The sequence below is a fragment of the Arvicanthis niloticus genome, chromosome 8 (genome assembly GCF_011762505.2).
Source record: "Arvicanthis niloticus isolate mArvNil1 chromosome 8, mArvNil1.pat.X, whole genome shotgun sequence".
In the NCBI taxonomy this organism is placed as follows: Eukaryota; Metazoa; Chordata; class Mammalia; order Rodentia; family Muridae; genus Arvicanthis; species Arvicanthis niloticus.
The window spans coordinates 75,619,730-75,627,906 of record NC_047665.1 but is presented as its reverse complement, the minus strand read 5'-3'; the positions used below and the strand labels follow the sequence as shown (position 1 = coordinate 75,627,906).

At 43.9% G+C, this 8,177-nt stretch overlaps 1 protein-coding gene across 2 annotated transcripts in view; it reads left to right on the top strand.

The window, feature by feature from the left end:
• Positions 1 to 4,626: 4,626 nt before the first annotated feature.
• The window catches only part of Apbb1ip (amyloid beta precursor protein binding family B member 1 interacting protein), an 88,802-nt gene continuing 85,251 nt past the window's right edge, over positions 4,627 to 8,177 (top strand). The window contains exons 1-2 of one of the 2 annotated variants that reach the window (XM_076939660.1): positions 4,627 to 4,763; positions 5,059 to 5,170. The gene's annotated coding sequence lies outside the window, so the exon portion shown is untranslated. Of the gene's footprint in view, positions 4,764 to 4,817; positions 5,171 to 8,177 lie in introns of those variants that run through there. The other variant, XM_034509694.2, reaches the window with a different exon arrangement.

Sequence of the window (8,177 nt, the reverse complement as noted above, 5' to 3'; positions counted from 1 at the left end):
GTGTCCTGCGGTTTCCCATAGCCCCACACCCGGCGCCAGTGTGGGGTACGTGCAGTTAAACTTCCAGCAGCCAGCTTCCATGAACAGCCAGAGCCCTGTGGCAGAGCAGACAAGGGACCCCAGTTAACCCTACACTCCGTGTTTCCAGTTTTCATCAACTGGTATCTGTGCTGGATGGCCTTTGGTGACGCAGCTGTCTGTGTGATGTCTGCTGCTGTGGTAACCCCTCACACACGTTTCTAGGAGTAACTCTTTGGTTCTCTAACTTGGACTTCGGTGGTATGCATACTTGGGTCTGTCGTCAGTTTCCTCTCTGGGATGAAGAGACACTTGTTCATGTCTCCTCGAGAATAGTGTCACACATCTTTCTAGAAAAGACTTAACCCTATGTTGAGGGGAATTCTCCTTAGCAGCAATTTGGATAAGTATGACGTCCCTTATACAGATTGTCTTAGCTAATCTTCAGAGAAACCCTATAGCCGCGTGTGAGTAGTAATGCAACGCTCCAACAGGGCTTTGCCTGATTTCTACCCAATGGCTTTCTTTGTAGTTTTGAAGATAAATCATAGCAGTGTTTTAAAAAAATGATTTTCAGTCCAAGGGTCTATAGTAACTACCACATTTATTTTGTCATTTATTCATATGAGAAGAAAACTTGGACAAAAAAGACTTATTAAAAATGTTGTCTTTTTATTTTTGTTACACACCAACATTAACATCAATTACTATGAAAAGAAAGAAAACTTAATTTGGAGATTTCATCGAAATTCTTCAGTACATTTATAAGCATATAATTGTTTATTATCAATTGATAATAATAATCCATTATTATTATTGATCTAGTGGGATGGCTGAGCAGACAAATGTTCCTGTTGTGTTTGATCATTGCAATGTACATGCAAGTCCCACAGGTTGTCCTCTGATTTACACACACCACACACCACACACACACTATAGATAGATAGATAGATAGATAGATAGATAGATAGATCATATTTTTATACAGCATATAAAATCTGTTAAAAAGCCAAATGAGTGAAACTCTAACTAGCTTTACCATGTACTATAATTTGAATAACTGTCTCTTCTCCACCCGTGCATTAAAGGCTTGGCTCACCATCTTGTGGCACTGTGAACCTTTAACAGGCAGGGCCTAGAGGAATCTAGGTTCCTGCCCCCACCCCACCCCCTGCCCTGTTTGTCCTCTTCTCCCCTCTCCCAACCCTTCTCCCCCCCCCCCCCCCCCCCCCCCGTCTCCAGTTTGGACCCTCTCTCTTCCTCCCTTCCCCTGCTGCCCTCTCCTTCTCCTTTCCCTTCCCCCCTCCTTCTCCTTCCAAGACACCAGAGGACAAGCACCTTTCCCAAACACTCTGTTGGGATGAACTACTTCACTGCAAGCCAGAGACAGCAAATCCAAGAGAACACAACCTCTGAAACCATGAGTCACAATGAGCTTTTCCTCCTTTAAATGGATTTTTTCAGGTCTTTCGCCCCAGCAAAAAGACACTGATTAATGCAGACCAATAAGAATATACCTAAAGCAGCATGTGAGTGGGGAGACTAGGCTGTGGACAACAGTGTTGAGGGTCTGACAGACGCTTCTGTCCAGGAAGCTGCACACATTGCAAATGTGTGGTTTGCTCAATTCTGACACATGAACCTACCAGAGCAATCACTGAACAGAGTTCACGACTTCTATCTCTCCCCAAGCCACCCACCACCACCACAGCCCTTCCTGTTTCCCTACTTCTTCACACAATGAGGTTGAGTTTTAATATTTTATATGGTCACATAATATCAAACCATGTGTTCTATTTTATAGCATGGTGCTTTTCAGCATAACTGAGATTTGTGTATATTCTGTGTTATCAGCAGCCTCTTCTCTTTGGTACAGACATGTCTCCACACAGATGTCCCAAGGGTGACCAAACTTGACTTGCCTGGTGGCTGTCAGCCATCCTAACAGAGCATCTCCTCCAGATGCAGCCTTACCCCCCCTCCATCTATTCATGTCTAGTCATCACAGGCTCCTGCCAGCAGAGTGTGCAAACATCTTCCTCATGCATCCATTGCTTTGCATTTCCATGGCTACCAAACAAACAAAGCCATTATAATCTCTTTCCCAACAATTTGGAAATCACCCTGTGTCCATTCTTTTCTTCATTTTAGCAATCCCCATGGTACAGCCAGGATGATTTCTTTCTAAAACACCATCCCTCCGATTGCAGCTCCAAGTCTTATTTAACATAATTTTGTTACCCTTAGGACAAATCTTTGACTCCATTCATTCTAGTGGTTCCTACTGACCTCTCTATGGAGACTGACCTCTGGGTTAGTTACCAGAGCTGCTAGTGACTCATGTCACACTGGTTCTAATCCCTCTGGCGGTCCCCCATCTCCACCCAGAGCCCAGCAGTAAATCACAGTTTCTACTGTTAGGATACTATTGGAAGCTACCATTATTTTAATGTTAATATTTATTTTTCTCTTTGAGAAAAAAAAAATCTCCTTAAGTACTCCAGGCTATACTTGAACACAGAAGTCCCCTCTTGACCCTACACCACCACCTCCGTAACTCACCAAGTGCTGGGGTTAGGGGCTTAACCCACACGCTGGGTTCAACTACCACCATTTTCAACCATTTCATCTGAACTGTTGCCACAAACCAGTAAGAAGAAAGTTAATTTAAATTCATTCATATTCTTCTTCCTGCCTCTCCCCTCCCTCCCTCTCTTGTATCTCCCTCCTCCCATTCAACTGTTTTTCTAAGTATTCCTTAGCCTGTATGATGGCTTCTAGAATAAATCAAAGCACACACCTGGTTGTCATATCCCTTCTACTATCTGTCCATTATGATTATACTACAGCCCAAAGTCCTCTGACTGACCACAGGTCCTGCTCAATCCGGTTCCTGCTCACACTCTCCCCTCATCCTCTACCACTGCCTGCCTCTTCCCCACTACTGCAGCCCTGGCATCTTAACCTTCTGCTCTTGACTGAACACGTCCCACTGATGGTCACTTGGGATGCTTTTCCAGCTTCTGAGTGGCTGGCTCTTATCATCAGAGCTATCTGACCGCTTTTCCTCTTCAGGGGGAATGTCTCCATCCTGTTGCTTACTTTTTGCTTCCTGTTCCTCTCAATGGCATCCCACCTCACTTACATCAGTCTCCACAACAGATGGCCTAGGACAGGACCACACACCATCTGGCCATCTTGTCCTCCACAACCTCATCTCTCTTTCATTCTCTTTATGATGCCCAGGCCACACTATCACTAGTCTCCTTGCTGTTTTTCCAAGCTTTCAAGGGCTGTCCTAACTCAAGACTTTAGGGGTATCAGCCTTTCTTTCTAGGTTATTCTCATGTAAAACTCCTAACATCATTGGATCGCTCCTGTCATTTAGGTCCGACTCAAGTGCTGGTCATAAGGTAGATCTTTTTCCACAACCCCAGTTAACATAGAAACCCTATCAGCACAACCATTACTCTCTTCCTTTATCTTTTATTCTTTCTCAAAACCCATCACTCAGCATGTTAACTGCGTGGTGTACTGGTTATTTTCTGTGGAGGAAGGTGTGTTATCGCCCAGCAGAGCAGCAATCCTTTCTGTCTCTGCTGTTTACATCGTTCTTAGACAAAGAATACATAGTTTCCCTTTGTGTATCAGAGCTATCTGAAATTAATTTATGTGTCTAATTTACATCTTCATGTCTCCACCACTTTGCCCTACAGCGAAGCCTTAAAGACACAGCTGTATAGAGGAAGAGAGATTAACCCAATCATCGTTTAAAATCATAATTGATTTTAGTGTCTGTATTTTCAGATCTCCCCAAACACTTTCTCTCAGAAGTGAGTCCCAGTCAATCCTGTGTTATGCAAACTATGAACAGACAAAAACATAAGAACAAAACCAGAAAGTGGTCTTGGTGGTACATGATATTCAAGAGGCAGAGGCAGGAGGATCTCCGTGTGTTCGAAGCCAGCCTGACCTACATTGTAAATTCTAGGACAGCCAGTGTGACAGTTACATCCTCTGTCACACTGTGGGGGTGTGACAGAGAAGTGGGGGTGGAGGGATGGAGGTCGGGGGACACAGCCCAGCATCAGAAGAGTCTCCACTGAGAACGGACACTTGCTAAGCCCTTCCTCCACTTCCACCCAGGGAGAGTAGACGCTGGTGCAAAGGCCATCACACTAGGCTACTTCTCTGTTCACCCTAACTGGAGTGTCCCCTACTGGGCTGGTCCAGGAAGTCTTGCACAATGGCAGGAGAGAGGAAGTGCAGTGAGGGTTGAAGAAAAGACAGAGAAGGCTGTTACAAAATAAGCTGGCCCCTTTACCGTTTGTGGAACTTAATAGATCAGGATTGATCCACTCTATGTGAAAATAAACAGAAGACAGACCTCAACTGAAGCAGAGGGTCCTTTTATTAGAATAATGAAGGGCGGCAGTCTTGGGGGAAATGGAGGCTGCGCAGATGCTCAGGGTGCTTAAGGGTTTCCTGGGGCAGAAAAGGGAACTTTGGGGGTGGACGATTCCATCTGCACATCTGTTCCGCTCAAGTCTCAAAGTTGTAACCGACATAGGAACGTCCCAGGCCCTAACTGCCTGCAGGTGTTACCAACTGGTGAACTCTCCTGTAGGGAGTTTCTCAGCTAATCTGAGATTTTTAGTCCTGCGCACTCCTTGAGCATTAACCCTTCAGACTAGCATCTGGGCGTTAGTCTCAGACTCTTACAGAGAACACAAAGACCCACACAGGTGAGGAAGGCTTTCCCTAACCTTAGGGCAGGAAGTGTTTTCTTCCAGGGGTGGACAGAGGTTGGGAAAAAACAGCCCAAACTTGCCAAACTTGCGGAGCCCCTTAGGCGGGGCTTGGTGTCAGTCTCCTCTCCTCTAGGGCTCTGTTAGCTAGCACCTCTATGCAAAGCCAGGAATCTGCTCTGGGGTGGGCAGGGCTCGCAGCACTTCCTCCCTGAGCCCACGTCCTCGCCTCGAGGCCAGCCCAGCCCAGAGGCGCCAATCACACATCTCTGCTGATTCCGGTGCACTTCAGCTCAGCCAGACTCATCTAGGCTCAGCCCAGCGCTTCTCCGCTCGTCCCCAACCCCCGCCCGGCATCCCGGCTCAGCCCCAGCATCTCCGCACAGCCCCGCTCAGCTGTCGAGGTAAGTGGCACCCTAGCCCTGCGCGCGCGGGTTTGGGGTACTCGGGCTGCCACGCTGCATGTCCTGTGGGGTGTATGTGGGGGAAACTACGTGGCACAGGTCCACGCACCGGCCACGTGAACCCCACCCCCCACGCAGCCAGGAAGCTTCGGGTTCCCTGTATACCTCTTGCGCACTTGACCTCTGCCAGGCCTGGGGCTCCCTCGTCTCCCTCTTCTGTTTTTACAGATTTTCTGCTTAAGAAATGCTAACAAGTCTCAGGGACCCCACCTTAAACTGAACTAATCTTGAAACAAAACATCCCTGAGGCATTTTAGGGTACATCTCATTAAGTAGTAGTCTGAGGAGACTTGTGAGAGTCAGTGGACACTTAGCTCGAAGTGTTTCCCTTCCTTTAAAACTTTAAGTAACTGCAATTCTGCTTTTTGAAGACTATCTTTCCCTCTCAGTCTCCTTTTCTTTGTAAAAATGTGGTAAGGGTGAGTTTGAATACCAGACACGGGTTTCCTAATTTAGTTTGGAGTGAAGCTGCAGAAAGCTCTTTAAATCATGAAAGACAGGGATGCTTTTGTATACTACCACCCGTCCCCAGATCTCCCAGTACAGGCCCCTCGCTCAGACCTTACCACAGGAGCCTCTTCATTCCACTCTGCAATGGATTTCTTGGCTTTCATACCACAGTGCAGAGTCACACGTGCTCTCCTAGAGCCACTCAGCATTTTTGTGATAGGAAGGCTGAGTAAAAGGGGGACTATAGGGCAGACAAGAGGCTGTGGGTTTCTCCTCCATACAAGAGTAATACGGTGTGAACAAAAGCAAGCGCACACTCCACTACCTGTTTTTAAAATCTGGGAGTCCAAACCGAAATTTCAGAAAGCCAACCTTGGCTTTCAGACGAAACCAGGAGTTTTGCCTTCTGGGCCTCCCTAAAACATAGGCACATGGTCCTGGAGAGGAATGCTGGCTAGCAAGATAGCAAAAGATAGGAAAAGAGTCGTTTGTACTAAATGTCCTTCCAGGTGATCTGTGCAGTGAGCTCAGAGTCTAACAAGTGTAATGTCAACTTCCAACTATTAGCACTTAACTTTTACATTCTTACAAATATCTGTGACCTTTCTGGTACTTGGTAGGTTCCGGGTGTTGCTATACCTCTATCGGATACTATGTAGACAGGGATGAACTTAATTACATTGTTTTAACCACACTGGAACTCAATCGTCAATGAGATTATATAGCAGATAAGAATGGAGACAACAGCGGCGCTGGGAAGGGGTCTGGTGTGTCACAGGCTGCTTCAATCTTGTATTCAATACCAGAGGGAAAAGGAGGATATGCCAACAGGCTTTGTTATAAGCTGAAATATAAACACTTTGGATGTTTTTTTGTTTCTGAGAATTTCCTCTAAAAAAGCAAAGTAACTTCTGATCTCTATGTAAGTTGCCAACATTCCATTGTATTGCATTTCAACAGCCCTGAGTTACAATTTTTTGAGAAATGTAACTTTGAAATGTGTAGTTAATTACACACACCCATTAGGCTCTGTAGCACCCACTACATTTTCTTGGAAGTTTTATATTCTGAGAATGTATAGTTTCACCGTATGTCACAAATAGATAAAAAAAAAAAAATTCATTGCCATGAATGTTTGAGTTGTGCTACTTTAATTTCTCAAAGGCGTTGCTGCTTTTTGTTTCTATTTATTTCTAGTCCCTTTCTATTTCATTTTACCTACTTTGATAAGTTAAGCCTTTTCATGAATCTACAATTTTTTAGAATAAATTCAGTTTGTGCTCTGTAATCTATCAACACTTACAACATTATCGAACCTCACAAGTGATCTTAGGAACTTTTAAAATGGAATAGTCTAAAATAAATAAGACAAACATGGATATTATACACATAATTGGAAGATAATTATATGCAATGTTTTTGGATAATTACGTGTGAGAAAAATGTATATTACAGCTAAGTGTCTGGGTTGATGAATAAATTTTGTGTTGTAGGTCTGTGTCTGGACTCTGACATGTCCCATGAGGTTAGATTAAGCCTCAGGATTGAACATTTTTTAATTAACATGATTAATCCTTTCAATATAAAAATTTGTGTTTTGTATCAATTCTCTCATCTCAAATAATAAGTATCTTTAAAAGTTCAAATATTATATGACTTCAGTGTAAATGATTACATTGTATATACGTTGTAAATATACATTGTAAGATTTAAAGGTATTTGGCAAGGACACTGGTTGTACACTGATATATGTATACTTTATAGTTATATCAGAGAATTAACTTTCAAAGGCAACTTAATATATCTGAAAAAAAATAGTACTTCCATAGGGAAATGAGGAGAGCAACACTAAGACCTGATGCCACCTCTACCAGTTCAAGAGATGGGAAGGCAGGGCTTGGGGACAGCTAGGGACCAGAGGCTATTACTGCCACCCTTGTGTCCCTACTTCCCAGCCAAAGTCTGTCACTACCATTGAGGCTCAAAAATGTCTCAAGCCCCAAGACCCAGTTTGCTCACTGGTCCCAGTTTTGAGGTGGTTGAGGAAGATAAAATACCACACCAAGCCTTCATAGTCCTCAGTGCAGACTCAGGAGCTTCAGTAAAGACTAAATCTCCTGTGAGCGACGATAAACCTGAATCACTAAGAACCATGTTAGGAAACTATTTCCTTCTTTCTCTTGCATCTTGGGTTCCCTTTGGAACACCATGTGGCTGTAGTACATAATATTTATTGTTCATTTTAGCAGGTAACAGCTTAAATCCCTTATCTAAATTCTTGAGACCAGAAGTTTCATATTTCGAATTGGGGGTGGGGGGGACAGGGGATAGAATGTTTGCATATAAAAGAAATATCATGATGATCAATTATGAGAATGAACTCATTTGCTTCATATGCACCTTATACCGATAGTTGGATGGTACTTTATGCAATGTCGTAAGTAATTCTGTACATGAAAAAAGTTTATGTATTTCAGCTAAGGGAGATAAAGTATAT